Here is a 23,313-nt window from a genome sequence, read left to right on the forward strand (position 1 = left end):
TCCTTAAATATGGAATAGCCATGCAGTGAGATCTTATAAAGCCCATAAAAATTATGTTGTAAAGATGTTTTCTTACATGAGAAGTAAGGATAATGATATACCACTAACTAAAAGCAGTATGCAGTAGGTAGTATATGAAGTATTATAAAGGCTATAAAGTATATTCACATTTAGAACATATAGCTATAAATTGAAGGAACTATACAAAATATAAGTCATTTGCCATTTGAGGCTTTTTTTATTTTCTCTGCATATACATTATTGAATTAGCAAATGTTTCTATAATTTAACATGTACTACTTTTCAATAAAAAAGGTATTACTTTTTTTTTAATTCTTGAGAGAATACTTAGCTATTATTCTCTCAACTAACTTTATCATTTAACTTAAAAGAATTCTGGCCATACAACATGTCCTTATCCAAATACTGGAATTCACATAGGAGTAAATCTTTCTAAGATCCCTGTAAGAAGCAACTTAGTGGTATGGTCAGGAATATAGCCTTTAGAACCAGATTGCCTGAGGATGAGCCCAGCCTGACTAGAAGAGTCTTTGTAACAGTGGACAAACATACTTAACCTTATTTATACCTGACTTATTATCTGTGAAAATGGGGATGGTAATAACGCCAATCTCAATAGGTCATAGCCAGGAGCTGACACTTTAAGTTACCTAGTAAATATTAATGTTATTATGACAAACTCATTGCCCATATAACAATGAAGTATTTTTTAAAATAGATATTGAATGCTTGCTGTGTTTGCTCCTGTATGCTGCTTTTCATCATCAAAGCACATTTTGAAAGGAAAATTATCTGAAAAGCTTGCAATTGTTTGGTTAACAGCCTTTTCCTGAGTTCCATTTCAGTCTATGTGCTAACAGATATGAAGGCCATTTGATTTATTTAAGAGTCCAGGATAACTTTGAATGTGTGATAATTTGTCTGTAATGATTTCTTGTTATATTCACCATTGATGATGAATCTAAGGGATTTCTCTATGTTTAATTAACTCTTGAAAACTTAGCTTTGCCTCACATTCCAGTCTTCTCTTTAATCTTCTGTAATGGTAAAGCACCTAAATCTTAATAAAGTCAACCATAGTCAAACAATGGAGTTTATTGCTATCACCAAGTGGAGCATAAAGGATGTCCCCACTGAGCCCTACCTAAGTTGCAGATTGATGAGCAAAATAAATGTGACTCACTGTTTTAACTCACTAAGATCCAGGGTGGTTTCTTATTCAGTAGTGAATAACCATAATGTGAGCCCATTGAAGTTCTACGAGAAATGTACAATTTCCCTCCCTTTTCACAGGTGAGAAAACTGAGGCTTAGTGAGGAAAAGCCACTTGTTCCACATTATACAGATAACAAGCAACACAGCCAGAATCTGAGCCAGCAGTCAGCCTCAGAATCCACATTCTTTATTGTTATTCTGATTGGTAGGTCAGTCTAGAGGGTATACAGAGTGTTTGAGCTGGGAAAGAAGGAGGGGGGAAAGCAGTGAGAGAAATATGCCAAGTATTGAGTTTTGAGAAAGAGCAGGGGTAGTTAGAAAGCAAAAGCAGATTTGTCATTGAAATTAAGATCATTCAAGGCCGATTTCTTCACCAGGGTCCACTAGGGATGCTTCCAGTTGTGCAAATACTGAGGGAGCCTGGTACTTGACACTCCACATCCACATCATAAGGCCTGGGAGGGTTCTCTTCATCTTCCCACCTCTTCAACAGGGAAGGATTGGTGTGAATGTGGAGAAAAGGGAATCCTTTTTTGCTGTTGGTGGGAGTGTAAATTAGTTCAGCCACTCTAGAAAACAGTGTGGAGATTCCTTAAAAAACTAAAACAAGAACCACCATTTGATCAGCAAAACCACTTCTTCAGTATATATCTGAAGGAAACAGGGTCTTGAAGAGATATCTGCACCCCCAGGTTCATTGTAGCATTGTTCACAGTAACCGAAGTATCGAAACAACCTATGTGTTTGTTGATGGATTAGTCAATAAAGAAGATGTGGTGTGTGTGTGTGTGTGTGTGAGTGAGTGTGTGTATGTGCATATATCTCATGTGACACAGGAATATTATTTGCCCATGAGAAAGAAGGACATCCTGTTGTTTGTGGCAGTATGGATGGAATTTCAGGGTATTATACCAAGTCAAATAAGTCAGACCGAGAAAGACAAATACTGTATGATATCACTTACGTGTGGAATTTTACAAAGCTGACCTCATAGAAACAGAGACTAGAGTGGTGGTTACCAGGGGCTGAGGAGTAGGAGAAAAAGGATATGTTGATCAAAGAGTACAAACTTCCAGTTACAAGATGATTAAGTTCTGGGGATCTAATGTGCAGGTTAGAGCATAGTGACTATAATTAATGATATAGTATTACATGCTTGAAAGAATAGATCTTAAATGTTATCACCACAAAAAAGAAATGGTAATTATGTGATATGATGCAGGTGTTAGTTGATGAATGCTATGAGGGTGCAGTTTTGCAATATATGAGTATCATATCAACCTTTTGTATACCTTAAACTTACACAATGTTTTATATCTCAATAAAGGTGGAAAAAAGTAAAAATAATTAAAACTAGTTAGTGACTTTAATTCATCTGAATCTTTGGGAGAATCTTTGTCTAAATTATAATTTCTAATAAAAATGATTTTAGGAGTTTGAGAAAGCTGTGCTGAATGAATGAATTTATTGTACCAGGCATTTTTAATATCACCTCATTTAATTTTTTACAGAAACACTTTGGATTAGGTTCTATTATTATCCCACATCTTTTTTTCCAAATGGAGGAAATAGAGGATTCAAGGTACTATGACTTACCCATGGCCACAGAGCTGGCAAATAGCAGAACTGGAACTAAGGTATTCTACTTCCAAAGCCTAAACAATTAATCACTGTAACAGAAATGTCTGTATTTAATTAGGGAGAAGAATTTTTGTCTGAAAAAAAAAAAAAAAGGTTAAAACACATGAATACTGAAAGATAAATGCCAGTATAAAAAATAATTCTTTAATTTCATGTTAAAGACTGTGAAGGGAATAAAACTGCTGTAGGCTTTCATGGATGAAAATGATAAAAGCAGCAAGAATAATGTTTTTTAGGTTTCTTAGGTAGGGTCTTAAATATGCTCATAGATACTTCTAATTTTCTCTAGATATTCTTTCCTAATACATTAAGAATCTTACAATTCTTTGTGTTTTCGTATCTTATTCTAATATTTCATGTATAAGATGATAGGTTTTCTTTAAGAGATAACAGGATTTATCAAATTACAGTTTATTTAAAACACATTTCAAAGCAGTGATTGTTAAATTATTTTTAGGTCACAAACCTCTTTAATGATCTGAAATATGATATGAACCTCCCTCTCCCAAGGGGGAAAAAGACACAAAAACATTTTGTATACAGTTTCAAAGGGTTCACATATTTCCTTGAAGTCTGTCCATTAGGACCAGATTAAAAACCCTGACTGTAAAATAGCTAAGAAATAATGTGGCAAGAAAACGGATTAGAAAACCCAATTAGATAAAGATGGCTGTATCTCAGTCATTACAACAATGGTGTTACATTTGCTAGACATTATTTCTTTTCATTTTCAAAAATGACTTAGGGAAACAGTAATTATGAATTACATACAGAGGCAGGATTCAATTCTGGCATATCAATACTAGGTGATCCCACATTTCTTTTCAGAAAACCCTGAAAAGATTTATTATTTTTTTTTTTACAGTTTTTCTATTTTTTTCTGTTTAAAAAGTATCATTATTGTTTAAATTGCAGTTTAATAAAGGGATGAGTTTCAATTTTTATTTGTGACGTGAAACATAGCTTGGGCACCCTGAATTCTGGCTGTAAGTGTTCTTCAAATTTGCCTCAGTGATCACCAGGTGCCGAGTGTCAGGAAGATGTCTAAGTAGATTCGTTGTTTTATGGGCTGTATTTTAAAAGTTTCAATGTCCTAGTCGTATGAGTGATCTTCAGAGTATAATACAATAGATTTAAGAGTGAATTAATAAAAATCAAATTAATTAAAAATGTGAAGTTTAAGTCTTAAGGGAGCACCTCAATATTGAAATCTTATCACTTTGACACCTAGTATTCCCTAAGCTCAAAATGATGTTTTAAAAATCTAGTTAGAGCTTATAATTAAATACATTTGTTCTTTCTCATTAAATATCAAATTTGAGATAGGAATTGAGAGTAGGTAAGAAACTGAAAATATCTGAGTATAGATTCCATATGTAAAAATTACCCATCGTGTATCCCTAGTTCTCCAATCTTCCAGAGTCCCCCTTTCCATACAGGCAAATGAAATAACATGAACGCTCTTTTCCAGGGGCATGTACTCCCCAATTTTTCTGTATTTCTGAGAAGGAAGACTTACAGTTTTTTGCTGATAATTGACTGTCATTATCTTCTGTGCTCTGCTTCTGGCTCAAGTCTTGATCACTTTGTGCTGTCTTAACACTACTCCTGGATTCTTCTCTCTGCATCTCTTTGCCACACATTTAAACATGGTTCCTTTCTGTCATACCATAAGTCTCCATAAATAGAAAACTGTATGTGTAACAGATTACTACCAAAGATGTAGAAATTTAAAAGTAGTTTAAGCACAAAAAAAGCAAACAAAACTGAATATCTGACATTGGTTTTTACTAAAGTTCAAAGTTCATTTTCTGCCAAGAGTCATATTGTAATCCCCCTCCCTCCTGAGCCCAGTCGGCCGTCAGTTCCCCAGTAGCCCATCCTGACTCTAGTGAGCTTTTTCCTGATGCTCTCCTATAAGTGCAGGGGCCCAGACTCCTGTTTTCTCAAGCTGCTGCAGTGACAGTGGAAAATTCTTATACAGGCCAGTTTGCCTCTACCTTTATCTCAATGTAAGAGTTCTTTTTTGTAACCAAAATGTCTCCCAATGTTTTTTCTCAATCAAGCAGTATCCTCCCAATTCTTTTAGAATGCTATGACATTTGCTATTAAAATTTTGAAATCCTTTCTTCTTTTGTTCTTTAACTCAAATAGAATGACTACAATGTAAAAGATTGATGAAGATTCCTTCAAAAGGTGAGAAATGTGTAGGAGATTTTTTTTTAATTTCTTTAAAGTTTTATTGGGGTATAATTAGCATACCATTAACTGTACATGTTTAAAGTGTACTATTTAAGAAGTTTGAACATACAAATATGCCTGTAAAATGAAAACCATGACCAAAATAATGAACATACTCATACCCACAAAAATTTCCTTGTGTCTCTTTGTAATCTCACTCTTGCTACTCTTCCACCAGTATACTTCTGCTATTATAGATTAGCTTGCATCTTTTAGAATTTTACAGTAGTGAAATCAAACATTTTCTTTGGCTTTTTTCACTCAGTCCTCTTGTTTTGAGACTCATCTATCTTGTTGCAAGCACTCATAGTCCATCCCTTTTATTGCTGAGGAGTGTTCCTTTATAATGATATAGCACAATTTGTCTAGTCATCTGTTGATGGATATTTGGGTTTGAGTTTCAACTTCCTGGCTGTTACAAGCAAAGCTGCTGTGAATGCTCACGTACAGGTCTTTCCAAGACATGTTGCTTGTCCTTTGGAGTATTTATCTAGGAGTAGAATGACTGTGATAGGTGTATGTTTAAAGTTTTAAGAAAGTGCCAAGCTATTTTCCAAAGAGGCTGTATCAATTTATATTCCCACTAGTTGTGTTTAAGAGTTTCCATTGAGCCATACCTTTTGCCAACACTCAGTTTCAGCCTTTCTAATGGATGAAAAGTGGTTTCTTACTCTGATTTTAATGGTTATTGGTGTTGAACATCTTTTCAAGTCCTTATTTGCTATTCTCATAGCGTCTTTGGCAAAGTATCTGTTCAAAATTTTGCCCCATTTTTGTTATTTTGTTTTCTTTTTACTGAGTTATGAAGGTTTTTAAAAATATATTCTGAATACAAACATGTGTCAGGTATGTAATGTACAAAAATGTTTTCCCAGTCTGTGATTGTTTTCTCATTCTCTTAACTGTATCTTTTAAAGAGCAGAAATTCTTGGGGGTGGAGGATAATAGCTCAGTGGTAGAGCATGTGCCTAGCATGCACAAGGTCAAGGTCATGGGTTCTATACCCATAATTTCTATTAAAATTTAAAAAAAAACAAAAAAAAAGAGCAGAAGTTGTTAATTTTGACAGAATCAAATTAATCAACATCACCTAAAGCCAAGTGGTGAAAAGCGTTAGGTAAATCAAGTTACAATATAATTTGATAAGTGCTATAAGGATTTGCACAGGATGTATAGAGAGAAGGCATTTGATTCAGACTTCCAAAGTAATAAAGACTTGAAGGAAAAGATGCTTGAGGAGCTATCTGAGTAAAGCTGGGAATGGAGTTGCAGGCAAGAAAAGAACATGTGCACAGGTATAAAAGAGTACTGTGTATTTAACTATGAATATCTGTATGACTGGAGTATAGTGTACATGTGAGGATGAAATAGGAAATGAAATTAGGCTGACCACTGATAAAGTAAATTTGTCATCAAGGATCCTGTGCATTAAGAAGTTATGATTTTTAATCACAATGGTCATATATGCATTTAAAAAAAATCTTTCTGGAATTGTTGCTGAAAATGCACAGGGAATGGATGTGAGGGATATTTGAGGTTGAGAGACCAGATAAGAATTGTGAGAAGAACCCAGGACAAAAGTAATGATGCCTGGGTTCAGAAGTTGAATAGGTATGGATAATTGGAAAATAGAATCAGAAAGATTTGGTTATCACTGTTTCATGAGAGACTGTGGAACGAGGTAAATGTGGGATTTAGAGAAAGGCATTTTTGAAGCTTAAACAGCATAAATTGTGTAGCTAAGGAACAGGGATGCGTAATTTGAAATTTCATTATTTGTTTTATATATTTTGTTGTCTGATGAACTAGTGGAGTGGAATGAATGAGAAGGCAGGAAGATCAACACAGTCATTAGGTTAGTAGTAGCCAGTGGAAGTCAAGGAATAGAGGAAGACCATTATACTCAAAATACATCCCCATATGTTTTGCAAATTGAAGATTATTTAGGATTCAAATCTTTCTAGGAGAATAATGTATTCTCCTGGTATTAGTATATTAATTAATTTGTCCTGTGTTTGTATTTTAAGGTTAATTATTAGATAGTCTGAAGAGCAATCTCATCTGAGACAACAAATCTAATAAGTGACTGGGAGACAATTAAACTATTCGAGTTGGAGTTCCAGTGGTTGGAAGGAAAGGGAACTGACTGATCTTTTTTCTTTGAATATCATAGCTGTAGAGATCAGTGATGTCAGAGAATGATAGGCAAGTTTTATGTGTTCAGCTGGGCAGTTGGTCAAATCCAAAAAGTCAGTCCATCTTGGAAGTAGTACTTTACAATTCTAGGATTAGACAAAATGGTTTGTATTAAAGCAACAAAAGGTTTCAGGAAGAGGCTGTTCTTGAAACAGTGTGAGAAACACTGAACAGTGGGGAGTGGGCATAGCTCAAGTGGTAGAGCACGTGCTTAGCATACACAGGGTCCTGAATTCAATCCCAGCACCTCCTCTAAATATCAACAAACAAACAAAACTAATTAACCCCCCCCCAAAAAAAATTAAAAAAAAAAAAAAAGAAACGCTGAACAAAGAGTCAACATAATGTAAGTTAAGAATCTAAACAAAATGTCTGAGCAATAATACATCTGTGGTGGGTACCAATAGGTAGAGAAGAAGGAAAACATGACTGGAGTGAGAATCTCGGGGAATAGCAAACAAGGCCAGATAATAACTGTCAATCAAGTACGTTTTGCTACATGAATGCAAGGGAGAACAATGAGTAAAGTTAAGTGGTTAGGAGCAAAAAAAGGAAGCATTTTCACTCTTTTGCTAGTGAGCATCACTACTGCTGCAAAGAGAATTGGGTCCAGAAACTCCTGAGGAGGTGTACTAAAAGGGCTGTAAAAGAAAAATAGAGTCCACTCAGGATTTATAAAGTAGTAGGAGACGTATTTCACTTCATAGCAAGCACAAGAAGAGAAGTTTTTCTTTAAGTTAAGAATAAAAGAGAGAGAGAGCTGAGGACACAAGTAAATTTAATAACCTTAAATTCAAAAGATAGCAAGAGCTTCCTAAGAGAGAAGAGAATGGCAACTACTTTTATTTCTTACAGAATAGTTTATAGCATTTACGGTGCTTTTTCAAATAGCTTTTTACTACATGAAGCAAGTAGCTCTGTACTATGTGAATACACCATAAACAGGGTGAAGGGAGACTAGCCAAATGTTTAATGGCTGTGTGGGGGCTAGAATGATAGATTATAATCTCATGGAGCTCCAATCACAGAGTGAGTCTGCACCCACCCTCTAACTCTTTCCCAAGGCCTTAACTAAGTGGTCAAAAGTACTATGTGAAAGGCAGGGACTGAGGCAGGATTGCTGGGAAAAATCCCTTTGAGGTTGCCAGGCCTTCTTTAGGTGCACTGCCCCAGTCCTCTGAAGGCTAGGGGCAGGGCAGCAGGGTGGAGAGAGTTCTACTGAGGTACAGAAAGACAGGCGAGACTGGGGAGTAAAGACAATAACCTGTGGACATGCTGGAAGCTAAGCTTTTAAGCAAAGAGAGTAACAGTTTAGTGGATGGGTTTAGTGGATGGTACAGAGTCATCTCCAGAGGTTTTCCAGTGCTAAGAACTCAAGCACATTTGAAGGATTTGGTGAACTGAATCTAATTAACTTCAATCAAGCCCAGACTCAGCAAATCTAAAAATTTAACTGACTCAGCCTTCAAAACAAGAAGCCTAGTAGAAAAAAAGTGGCAAGATATGTTTTAGGGTAAATATCTACTGTCTACTGTTTTCTTTTGTATAGTATCTAGCATACAATAAAAATTTTGAGATATGTGAAGGCACAAGAAAATGTGAGCCATGGTCAAAAGAGAAAACAATTAATAGAGGCAAACACGGAAATGGCCCAGATGTTGGAATTATCTGAGAGGGGTTTTAAAATCACTATGACAAATATGTTACAGGATTTCTAGTAAAAGTGGACAACGTGCATGAATAAACACAGTATTTTGGCAGAGAAGGGAATTGTTTTAAAAAAATGTTTAAAAAAACCCAACAACATAACACCATTTGCAGCAACATGGATGCCCCTGGAGAATGTCATTCTAAGTGAAGTAAGCCAGAAAGAGAAAGAAAAATACCATATGAGATAGCTCATATGAGGAATCTAAAAACAAAACAAAACATAAATACAAAACAGAAACAGACTTATAAACATAGAATACAAACTTGTGTTTGCCAAGGGGGCAGGGGGTGGGAAGGGACAGACTAGGATTTTAAAATGCAGAATAGATAAACAAGATTATACTGTATAGCACAGGGAAATATAAACAAGATCTTGTGGTAGCTCATAGCGAAAAAAAAAATGTGACAATGAATATATATATGTTCATGTATAACTGAAAAATTGTGCTCTACACTAGAATTTGACACAACATTGTAAAATGACTATTACTCAATAAAAAATGTTAAAAAATAAAATTAAATTAAAAAATGAGAATGATGGAAATAAATAAAAATTTTAAAAGCTATAAAAGCCCCACTTGATAGGATTATCAGTGAACTGGACACAGCAGAAGGAGGAATCCATAAACTTGGATAAACAGGTCAAAAGAAATTATACAAACCAAGTATAAAGAGCAAAAAAAAAAAAAGAGGGACAGATGGAAGAGAGTATCTGATGCAAGACAGTATCGCATGGTCTGGCATACATGTACTTGGTGTCCAAAAAGAAGGAAAAAGAAGGGGACAGAAGAAATATTTGAAGCAATGAAAACTAAGAAATCTCCAAAATGACTGAAGTTATCAATCCATATATTCATGAAGCTCAGTGAATCCTAAAAAGCATAACATTGAAAGAAAAGCAAACCTAAGGAATCATAGCAAAAAAAATGTCAAACCAGTCACAGAAAGAAGATACACATTACATGCAGAAGAACAGCAATTAAAATCTCTAGTGATTTTTTTATATCAAAAACAATGGATGCCATAGAAAATGGAATGGCATTTTTGAAGTGTTCTAAAAATATAAAAAACTTCTATCAATTTAAATTCTATATCTAGCAAAAACTCCCAAATATTTCAGGCAAAATAAAGCTATTTTCAGACAGACAAAAGCTGAGCAAGTTCATCTGCAGAACATCTCCAGCCAAAATTGGAGTTCTTCAGGCTAATGTGAAATGATACCAAATGGAAGCCTTGATGTCTGAATAAAAATTTACAAATATTTCTATTATCCTTATTTTATATGTACCCCCATGTATCATATTTATCTGTAGCTATATATAGCTTTAAAATATCATTGACTACAATGAATATAGTAACAATATTTTTTGGGTTATAACATACGTAGAAGTAACATATATGCCAACAAGGGCACAAAGTGTAGGAAGGAATGTAAATAGGATTGTGGTGTTGCAGTGTTCTTGTATTATTCTTTAAGTAATAATTTATCAGTTGAAGGTACAGTTTAAAAACTGAAGATGCGTAAAGTAAAATGGAAAATATATCATGAAAACAATAAGCATAGGAATGATAGTATCATTATAATAATATCAAAAATAAGACTTCAAGACAAAGAGTATTTACGGAGATACAGAGTCATATTTATAATGGTAAAAATCATCATTGTTTTAAGAAGATATAATGGTTCTAAATATGTACGCAGCTACTAACAGTCTTAAAACCTCAAAGCAATATTTCACAGAATTAAATGGGGAAATAGACAAATCTACAATAAGTAATGAATAGAAAATACAAAGAAAATCAGGAAAAATATAGAAGAGTTGAATGACAAACACTGCTAACTTAATCTAGCAGAATTAATAGAATATGATACCCAACAACTAAATGCACAAATTCCTTTCAGTTTCACAAAGAACATTCAGTGAGACCAGTCATAGACCAGTCATATGTTAGCACACTAGAAAGTCTCAATAAATTTCAAAAGATCAGAAACGTAGAGTATATGTTCTATGATCATAGATTAGAAATCAGTAACTGAAAAATATCTAGAAAATGCCAAAATAGAAATTAACTCACTTCTAAATAACCCATCAATCACAGGAGAAATCATAAGGAAAAATGAGAAATATTTTGAACTCTATGATAATGAGAACATAATATATAAAAATTTGTAGGATGCATCTAAGATACCAGTAAAATGGAAATTTATAACATTAATTGTCTATTTAAGAAAGGAAGAAAGATACTCAGTGAATTAGCTAAGTTTTCACATTAAGAAACAAGAGAAACAGTTTTGTTTATGAAGTTCATGCCTTTCAATCTTTTTCATGGCTTATTGCACTGGCTAAGAAGTATAGTAAAATGTTGATGGAAGATGATGAGAGCAGACATCCTTGCCTTGTTCCTTATATATAGTTCTATCCCAGTTTGCTGAAAAAATTTATAATGAATGGATATTGAATATTGTCAACTAGCTTTTCTGCATTTACTTAAATGATCACATGATTTTTTTCTTCTATATTGTTAAGAATTACATTTTCATTGTTAACCACTAGCATTATTCTTTTATGTATTCCTGTATTGAATTTGTTAGTATCTTATTAATAAATTTTATATATATTATCATGAGAAATATTGGTCTGTAATTTTATTTTCTGGTACTGTATTTAGCAGGTTTTGTTATCAGGGTTGTGCTGCTTGATAAAGTAAGTTGGCAAGTGTTCCCTCCTCTATTGTGTTAAAGCATTTATTTAAGATTGGTTTCATTTCTTCCTTTAGTGTTTGATATAATTCACTGGCAAAGCCATTTGAAATTTGAGTGAGAAGGTTTTGATAACAATTTCAATTTCCTTAATAGATGAGACTACACAGATTTCTCTATTCCTTTATGCATCAATTTGGCTAGCTGAATTTTTTCAAGAAATTAATTCCTTTCTTTAAGCTAACTTTATTGTTAATATATGAAATGACTTTGCTGAAGGTATTGGAAAAGATACTGACCTCAGTAACTTTGGAAATGAATGGAGTCTTTTAAGACTAAAGTCAAAAGGAAATGTATATAAGCACCATAAGACAGGTCATAAAGTTGTTCCATGTGAAGCTACAGATTACCAGTACTGATACCACCATACATATATATATATGGGAATTGAACAATTAAGTGAATGGGTGGCAGACAAGTGGAGCCAGGTTTTTCACTGTTGGAGTGGGAGGTTACAGGTAGGCAAAGGCATAGGCTATAATAATCAATGCAGTAATGAATTACACTTGGAGACATCAGTATGAATTCATGTTTAGCTTAATAGAGGTACAGATAGTAACAGAAAAATATAGTATATACACAGTTTAGTATACACACAGAGATTTCCTTTCTTTTCAGTTGTGAGGGCCTGGAAGGAATGACATGCTACTGTGCAGTTTCAATGAGCATATCTAGTGCCCAGAACTTGATTTCTAATACCCTTTCTTAATAAAAGAAACCAGGGATCCTTGGAGAAAGGGATTATTCTCGTACTGGACCAAGAAATATGTAAGATGAGCCTGAACACTCTTGTAGTACTGGAAAGTAAGGAATTGCTTAAGCAAACAAACAAAACGCACCAAGTCATACAGATATAAATAAATAACTAACTAAATAAATAATTATGGGGTATAAACAATCTATGTAGAAGAATTTGAAATAATTTACATAGAAATTTTTCCCTCTAGGAGGTGGAACATAACTCCAATTCCTTAACTGCAGGCTGCATGTGGTGATTTTCTTCCGAAGAGCATAGTATGGAAAGGCAGAAAAATTAGTAACTTTGCAGGTGAGAAATCTGATCCACACTACCTCAGCCAGGTAATCAAGGTTAACATTAACAGTGGTAAGTCATGATAGTAGCATGTTCCCTTGATATAATGGGATGAAGAATGGCACTTTAGTTTTGGAGTCTTCCACCCCAAAACCTATAACTGTAATGTATTGGCCAGGGTTCTCTAGAGAAGTGAACCTAGCAAGATGTATTGCTTTTGTCTATATCTGTATCGATATTGATATCTTTATCTACATCAATATCGATATAGAGAAAAAGAGATGGAAACCCGGAAGAGCCAGTGTTGCAGTTCAAGTCCGAAGTCCGAAGTCTGAAGTCCGTCTGCTGGCCAAATTCCCTCTTCCTGTGGGAAGATCAGTCTTTTATTCTGTTCAGTCCTTTAGTTGTTTGAATAAGGCCCACCTCTATTATGGAGGACAATCTGCTTTACTCAGAGTCCAAAGAGTTAATATAAATCTTAACTACAAATGTCCTCACAAAACGTCCAGAATCATGTTTGACCAAATACTGGCACTGTGGCCCAGCCAAGCTGTCTCATAAAATAAACCACCCAGTCTAATCATGAGAAAAACAATACAAATCCTAGGTGAGGGACATTTTACAAAATACTTAACTGGTACTCCATACAACTGTGAAAATCATTGAAAACAATGGACGTCAGAAACTTACACCTAAGAGGACAATTCAATGTACTGCTGCATCCTGGATCTGAAGATCAAACAGAAAAAAAGTAACTTAGGTAAAGACCAAGAGATCAGAATGAAGTATGGGCAATGCATCAATATAGGTTCATTAATTGTAACAAATACACTGTGTTTGTATAAACTGTTAATAGTTGGGGAAACTGTGTGTAGAGTACATGGAAATTCTTTGTACTTTTTTTACTAAGGGTAGGAAAAGTTTTATTAGCAGGACACAAAAGCTAATGACTGAAGGAAAATATTGATGTATTTGTTGATCTTTATCAAAATTAAGAATTTCTGCTTATCAAATATACCATCAAAAAGGCAAGACTGATAAAATATAATACAGTTATCTGACAAAAGACTCATTCAGAATATATAGATTTCACAAATCAACAGTAAAAAGTCGATCTGATTTTAAAATGGGCAAAAGACATGGCACATACCTTGCAAAAGGAATAGACAATTAGAAAATGAAAAGGTAATGAACATTATTAGTCATAGGCAATGCAAATGACAACTTTGATACACCAGTTCCTATCCACTCTAAGGGCTAAGATGAAAAACAAACCCTGGGAACACCAAATGTATCAATATTAGTTCATTAATTCTAACAAACTTAGCATCCTAACATAAGCTGATAACATTGTGGAAACTGTTGTCCATAGGAACTCTCCATAGATGAGCACGTGGAGCAAATAAAATGCTCATAAATTACTAATGGGAATGAAAAAATAAATTATTTGGAGAGTTATCTGACAGTTTCTTAGAAAGTTAAACATACATCTATCCTATGACCCAGCTATAGGGACATCAAACATGCCCATAAAAAGACTTATACAGAAATATTCATAGCAGCTTTATTCTTACTAGACCCGAACTTGAAGAAAAAAATCCAACAAATGTTCATTAACAGTTACACCACATAATGTACATTTGTATATTCATATAACAGAATACTACTCAGTGAAAAAAGAAAAAATTATTGATATAAACAACACGTAAGAATCTCAAGAACACTTTGTTGTGCAAAAGAATCTAGATGCAAAAAAAAATGCATACATTGTGATTCCATTTACATCAATTTCAAGAAAAGGCAAAACTAATACATGGTTATAGACTCCAGAAAGTGGCTGCCTCAGTTAGAGGTAGAGGTGGACAGGAAAAGGGGCATGAAAAAACTTTCTGGGATTAATAAATGCTCTTTATCTTGGTTTTTTGCAAAAAAAAAGGAGTTGCATGCAGTTGCTCATTGAAACAAACACTAAGGACCTTCACTTTATTACACGTAAATTATACTTCAATAAAAAACTTAAAACTCATACTTTAAAAAGTTTAAGTATTAGATGAGCATTTCTTTCTCTTTACCTAACTTCCTCTTCAAGCCTGGAGATTCCTATTTGTTTTGGCTTTTTATTACAGTGGCTCAATACTTATTATTTTTTTCTATGATCAATGTCACAAATTCAATTCATTTGGAGCCCTTTTTGATTTGATATCATTGCCATTAATATTAGAGCTAGGCTCTGAATTCCTATTGAATAGAAGGTTTGCCTTTGGCCTGTGTTGCCAAGGTTCTTTGCTTTATCTCCTTATCTCTGCATTTTCTTCTATATACCAGGCCTGATCTGATCATAAATAATTTGGAAGAAACTTTTAGATTCAATACATACAGTAAGTGTCATGAAAATCACCATGTATTATATATCTTAATTTAATTTTTTAATATTCATTATTAAATAATTGTTTTCTGATCTACTATTGAGGTCTTGCTGGAGAGAGACTGAGAGAGTAAACAGGCATATGTAAAATCCAGAATTGTGAAATAGACAATGGTTATGCATTGAATCCTATAAACCAAAGAGGCAAAGTTGACAGTAGCTTTGAAAAGCTTTATCATATGATTGATATTTGCACTTTAATCTTGAGGAGTTAGAGAATGTTGTCAGATATTAGAAAAAAGAAATGAGAATTGTGTCCTGCAGAGCTGGCTTATTAATTCCATTTACAGGTGACTTTTTGTTCATCTGGTCATTATTTGTGGCAGCTTTTAGCCCCTCAGTGTCTGACCCTGGGCATATGGGCTTGAGTGTTTGGTAGGATCTCTAGCCTACTTCAAAGAATCCAAGTGCAGATGCTCTGCCAGGTCTCTGCAGTCCTTGCTCTTCTGCCCTTCCTGTCTTGTTCTTCCAGCCACTGTAGTTTCATTCCTGCTCTGCTTTCTGCTTGGAATGTACCCATCACCTTTCAACCAATTTTGTATGTTTTTAACTGCTTAATCATTATTTCCCAGCTAATGTTAAACACTTAGTATATCATCAATGCCTTCCTTTTATTATCTTCGTTATTAAGAATTAATGATCTACATGAAAGTACTTCTCCCTGCCCCAACTCTCTTGTAAATTTACTTGAACTTTCCCCCTTAATGTAATCATTCCTATGACATTTGCCAACCTATTTCATTGAATTATTTTGGAGAGCTCATAGATTACTTGGCAGGCATACTTTGAGTCACAAATACAGAAGTGAACAACACACGGGGAATATTTGAACAGGCTTTGGCGCCAGCTAAATAATCTCCAATTGGAGGACACAACCTGCTACTTAAATCTAGTACCTGATGACTAATGGAAAATTACAGAAGCTTACTTCTAACCTTGACATTCCTACAGGGCATTAGTTTCACAAGAGGTCAGGCATGCATATGTAATAAATAGAACACCCAAACAAAAATAAGCCTTGTTGAAAACAATCATCTGTGAGAATGTTCTACTCTTTTGTTTTTCCCACTGCTGTCACTAGAACTTAGAGTAATTTTGTAGAGGTCATTGTTACAAATATGCCTGGGAGAATTCTTTTATTAGGACTCCAAGAAGACTTTATGCTTAGAATCACTGAACTCACTGTAGAATGACAACCATATAAACTTTACTATGCAATCAACTGGGAACATAATTATAAGCAACAGGCAGTAGGTTTCCAGATTCCGTTTCCAGTAAAAACTTGCCATAAAATCTACCCTAGTGTGTGTATGGACATCATCTTCTTTTTAATCAAGTGTGGATTCATTTCTTTTGATCTTCAGTTATGGCTCCTGTTGTGTCTCTATGCTTGTGTCCAATTTGTTTTGTAAATTTTTCTAATCCTTACTCTGTCTTCAAAGTTTAAGTATTCAGTTTTCCACAGGTTGACGTCAGAAGGTACTTGCAAAAGGCAAGGGACCTAAAATTCATGTTTATCAGGAAGTTTAAAAAGTAATTTTATCTTAGACCATGTTGCCAGAAAGATCACAAGTAAACAATAAATAGTTGTTGAGTGAATGAATAAATCTCAAGGAAGGAAAAATATTCTACTATCATCTGAACCATATATATTTTATCCAGTTAAATGGTGCTAAAGCCTGAGATACGGAAAACTAATGGATTAGCTCCCCTCATCATCATTACTATTGTCTTTCATTATTCCTAATCATCCACATTTGTGTTGCCTCATTTATTTTCTACTCTCTCCCCACCAGTATCAATTCTTTGCCCCCCACCCCACAAAACATTTTGCTACAGTGAGCTCTTGTAAGCATTTGAACTTCTTTATAAGACTTATAAAGGATACTCTAAAAAAATGAAGGAAGTGAGAAACCGATTATAAACTACAGAATGATAATAAGACATTATATAATAACTTGCTAATTAGTATGTTAGGACTCAAGAGGACTCATTAAAGTGGACCACATGGTCTGACTAGAGTACTTTATTGATAGATGGCCCCTGTACTATAGAGACAGGGGAAAAGGAGTACTGTTGTCCTCCACTAATTGGAACATCCACCACCTGGTAAACATTTTCCTCCATTTCCTCCAACTCCTAGTGGAAAAGGGACGGTTTATTACATTGACACTGATTTTTATGATTTAAAAATTATATAATTATAATTTAAATTTCTCAACTTTCTACTGCTCTCCTCTTTCATGTATTTCCATCCCAGAAACCTCTTCTCTCTAAAGCCACATCTTCTTGTTCTATAGCTCACTGACCATAAATCAATGTATTTATATAGATTGAACTGGATTATTTCCTTAATACATTTACATTTACATTCAAATGTTAATTTATATCAAAAAATTAAACATTTACACTAACAAAACACAATATTTTGGTGCAGTAGAAATGTGCACCACAGTGCACTTTATAAAGTGTCTTCCTTGTACTTACCTTGGAAATTTGCCAACACTATAATAAGTGGTAATGACAGTATAGCAAAATAATATTTCGTTATTCATCTTAGCATCAATATGAAATAAAACTGGTGTCAGTGGCAAACAAAAAATATACAGGGCCAGTGATAAATAATTTTTTAGGTAAATGCAAATAAATAACCATGGTAACATCATGGCGTATGTATTTTAACTTTGAGAAGTAGGACACCTGAGTAGTGGCAAAGCCTCAGAATCTTTTAAAAACATGACATTGCATGCTCGAAGCAGATCTACCTTCCACTTGTCACACAACGAACGTGTTAAAGTGTGAACAAGTATAAGAGTCATTGATGACGGTTCTAGAGAGAAATCTCCTTTAACAGGATTATAATTCTGCCAAAGAACCCTATCCATATTGTTTTACTGTTCTATCTGAGCTTTCCCCGTGGATTTCATTCACCTGTCCGATTGGTTTTCTAACGATCTCCAGAGGGGAAGAGAGTATTTTGTTTCACCACAGCTGCTCTATTGCTTTGATGTATGATGGTTTTGTTAGATAAAGTAATAAGATGTATTGCAGTTTAATGAGTGTTGTGTTTTGAGTTAGAAGGTCACAGGCCAATTACATGTAATTGAACCACACTGAATTGAATAGGTTGGTTTATTCCTGGAATCAGTACTGTAAATCTGCTGGGAAAGCCCACCAAAATTATTTTATCCATTATTGAATTGCATATGATGTAATGGCGGCCATAACAGGCTCCAGATTTAGAGGATGCTGTAACTTAATTAACAAGCAACGTGACTAAATATCATTTTTAAAAGAAATAATATTATTGATCCAGTGTCAGTAGCACATGTGCTAAAGCTGTTCTTCCTGATATAGGGATCGTGCACATCAATTCAATATCTCTGTCTCTCACGCACACACACACACAGACACACATATACACACAAACAGTCACACAAAGACAGTCTTAAGATTTAAGCAAGATGAAAAAAGAGGTATGAAAAAGACTGTATAAAGGAATCAAAGTCTCGTTAGCATACTTATCAACTAGTAAATTCATCATCTATACTCTCTAAAATATTTTCTGCAATTATTTAAAAGGCTAAATATCTGAATTTCAGAGACAATTATTCATATTCTAAGTATTATTCATATTTTGGTATGGGTATTATGTAGCCTGTTTATTTAAAAATATAATATGTTAAAGGTCAATATATATTCATCATCTTTCAGATTATAAGTACCATGCTGCAACATTTAAAATGTCATGCAGAAAGAGTTGCTCTATTCGTTGTTACACATCAGCCTACAGGTGTTGTCACTCTAAGTCTACTTCAGGATATTATGGGTTTTCTTATAATGACATGTACATGGGTACAGACTGTAACTTGGTCATCATTTTTATTAATAAGGGTTTTTTTTTGAGAATTATTGCCTCGTAGATGCAGTATACACTAGTTTGAAAACAAGAAAGAACAAAAAAGTGGTTATTTTCATGCTATCTTCACATACAGGGAGAAAACAGAGTGACTGGAAAACACAGGGCTGAAGATTCAGATGAATAAGAGTCTGAATCCAGATGTGTGGGTGTGTGTGTGCATGTGTGTATGAATGTATTAGTATATGTGTGCATGTAGTCCCCTTTCCCCTTTATAAGGTTGTTGCTGCATTTTAATGAGTGCATGCCTATTAGGAAATGGTGTGGTAAATATTTAACCTCTAACATAAACATTGTCTTTTACTTTTCTTATATGGGTAATGTAGAAATATACTATGACATGTGACTTTAGACTTAAATAAAAAAATACTAAGCTGACCTCTTGTATTGTCAGTGGAAGATACTGTCCAGTCAATGAATGGTGAATGGCCTTTGAGCCCCTCCTCATCAGTCTGCAATGATTCTATGAGGCTGATTTGTTTTACAGTCTTGGGGAATGACCTCATTTTAGCATTTATTATTCAGTATGAATATTTTAGCATATTTAATTAATTTGAATATACATGCTGAATTAATTAGTATTTGTTACCCCAGTACTTTAAACCTTTTTTTCTTTTATTCATTTATAATTATTTATAATTCCTCTTTTAGACTTAATCTTATCAGGCTAAGATAGATTTCTTTTTTCAAATAATAACTATGTGGTTTACTAATGACTATAAGGATTGGATCAGCACACTGACCATACAGTCATAGAAACTGGGTCAAGAACATGATAACGTTCCTAGAGGAATGAACAGTTTATGAATAGTTTTTTTTCAGAAAAGAGAAATGAGAACCTAGAGGCATCGTTTACAGATTTGCCAGTGGAGGAATTTCTTACTATGTTTGAATAGTCTTTTTCGAGACCTTGCTATACCCACAGACCCCAGTTATCTGATGCTCAATCTCCTGACAGTGCTTTCCCAAAGAACTTTCTACAGTGATAGAAATGTCCTTTTTCTGTACCAACTAATATGACAGCCACTAGCCATATGTGGATATAGAACACTTAAAATGTGGCTGTTAAGACAGTGGAGCTGGATTTTAAATTTTCTTGAATTTTAATTTATTCAAATAGTCACATGTGCCTAATGGCTACGCTGTTGGATAGCATAAAAACACTCATTCTTTTCTTGTGGTGTTCAGTAGAGGGGATGTTTTTAGTAATAATATTTTTCCCTACTATGATAAATTATGTTATTGCCATAGTGGTTTGCAAGCAGCAGAAGTCAACTCTGAGCATCTTAAATTAAGAAGAGGATTATTTGGAAGGGCGATGAAGTTAGTTCATGGATTAAGGTATGGATTAGTTAACCAAGCTTCAGAAAGGCAGACAAAAAGTTGGCTCCAAGGACCTTGCTGTCAGGAGCCCAAGCCTTTTAGAGGGACTGCTTTAACAATCACCCAGAGAGAATCTCACTGTCTTCACGGACCAGGTGTCTTCCTGTGACAGAGTGGAGGTAGATAGGAAATGATACAACTACTAAAGCTGCTGGAAGGATCATTGTGAGCTGGGTAGTCACTTAAATTTGTGTCCAGCAGAAATACCAGTTCAGATAAATATTTAGGAAGTTAGCATGACCTATTAAAGGATACTGTTTATAATAGTTAAAATATAATGTGTCAGGGATTTCCTAAAATCTTCCCTTGCTACTCAGTGTGTTCCGTGGTCTGTGAGCACTGGCATTACTAGAACTCATTAGAAATGCAGAATCTCAGACTATAACCTACACGAGTTAGAATGTGCATTTAACACATACTGTTAAGTGAGTTATATGCACGTTTAAGTTTGAACTAAATATATGTAGCCAGGCAGAAATCAGGTTGCCTACAATAAACATATTGGCAAGGCCTACATGTCTGTGAGTGGGGGAAGTGAAGCATAATTATCAGAGAAGAAAGCCATGGTCTTGGCAAACACTTTCACATTTGTCTGCAAATCTGTCCACCTGAAAGAATGTAGAATGATACTTTTTCTTTTCCTTTTTTTTTTTTTTTAATTTCTTGACTAATTCATTTAGGATCTGTACCAACCAGAATTATGGATAACAGTTTTTCTGTTACATGACATGTTTTTTGAGGAAGTTAAATTCATTTTTAAAAACCACATTTGTTATAGTACTACATATACAGGGAGACTTTGTATTCTTGTTTTTAAAATCTGTATAAGAGACCTGACATTCTCTGACATGCAGTATTTTTATTTTGCTTAATCATAAGAATAAAGTGCACATACCAGATGGGGAGCTAGGCATGTTTCCTCCTTCTTGACCTATAAACAATGATCTGGCTACCGTAATAAAATGCTCTTGATCTGTCAAAATGTGTACATTATTAAGACACTAACACTTTGAATTTCTAAAGAGGTCAAAGAAAGAATAATCTATTTACCCAGAGGACTGGATGATATCACAGCCCCATCTCTGAGGATTCCTATGACTCTCTATAAGGTGTACTAGCAATGTCATTGGCTTTTTGCCCAAATCTTTGAGAATTTCCCCTTTGGCCACAATCCAGGAAGGAGCAGGTATACCTGTGCAAGAAATCCGTGCCTCCTTGCCTCAGTGATAAAGTCCCAAAGTATATTTGTGACTGAAACTGAATCATTCCAGTTTTCTCTTGGACCAGTGAGTGGTAGAAGGTTTTGGACTTGGAATACACAGTAACAGTTGATTTAGTTAGCTGTGGGTGCCAAAGAAGAACACTATAAGGACTTGGTGCTAAGATTATCCTTTCACTATGGCTTCTCAGTATTTGAGGATGAAGGAGAGGATGCTGTTTATGGAGAAAGCTGATGTACTGGTGGCATGGAGGTAGTGGTGGTAGAGCATAGATCAAAATAACATTTGTTTCAGAGAAAAGGAACAACTCTTGACCAAAGAGAGATAGCAGCAGAGGATGTCTGGGTTGGTAGTCTAATGATTCTTCATCTTATGAAAGAAACATCTGGAAAAATTAAACTGTCATATACCTTAAGTAATAGGACAAAAATTATTTTAGTTTCTTTAGAATAAAAGAGGGTTGCCACAAATTTTGTCCACCTGGAAGTTATTTGAGGTGGAAACAGTACGTTAATTCACTTCATGAATAGTTTTCTTTTTGTGTGTGAAATTCTAATCAATTAATTTAAATGTTTATTTTAAAATGCTAAAGAGGTATGTGATAATTAGTCCTAAAATTGAATGCTTTTAGCTTTTCTTTCTAAGTAATGAGATTTCCGGTGCCTTTAAAATTTTTCATTTTACTTTGTCATAGTTTAGAAATTTTTGAAATAAGTAATGAAGTCATAACCAAAAATATAAAATAATCTTTTGTTTAAAATACTCCTGAACAAGGGAAGAACATCAGCAAGATGGCTGTAAAGGAGTTTTTAGCACCTGTTTTCTCCCAGCAGTAACAGTTTGATTAACTATCCACAATGGAAGTATCTTCATAAATGCTAAGGATAGCAGGTGAGGAGTTTTAGGCCCCTGGTTCATCCCAGCACCTGCTGGTTCCATGATATTAAAGAGATATCTGTACTCCCACGCTCATTGCAGCTTTTATTCACAATAGCCAAGATACAGAAACAACCTAAGTGTCCATGGATGACTCTGTGTCTGTGATGGATAGATAAGGAAAATGTGGTATATATACACAATGGAATATTATTCAACCATTGAAAAGGGAAATCTTAGCTTTTGTGACGACGTGGATAGACCTTGAGGGTATTAAGTGAAGTGAAGTAAGTCAAAGAGAGAAAGACAAATAACATATGTTGTCACTTACATGTGGAACATATTGTGGAATCTAAGAAAGCTGAACTTACAGAAATGGAGAATAGAATGGCATTTGTCAAAGGCTGAAGGGGGTGGGAGGATATGGGAGATGTTAGTCAAAGAGTATGTACTTCAGTTATAAGATGAATAAATTCTAGGGGGTCTAAAGTACAGCATGGTGACTATAATCACCAGTGTATATTATGTATTATGTCACAACTAAAATGCAATAGTACTGGACAAAGCAAGGAACCACTGAGTCATTCTGTCACCCTGAGTTACCAGGTGATTCCGCCCCTTAGAGGAATGCTCCAAATTCAATACTCAGATAGAAAGTATGGTCCATGATGC

This window comes from Camelus dromedarius, chromosome 7 (genome assembly GCF_036321535.1).
Source record: "Camelus dromedarius isolate mCamDro1 chromosome 7, mCamDro1.pat, whole genome shotgun sequence".
NCBI lineage: Eukaryota > Metazoa > Chordata > Mammalia > Artiodactyla > Camelidae > Camelus > Camelus dromedarius.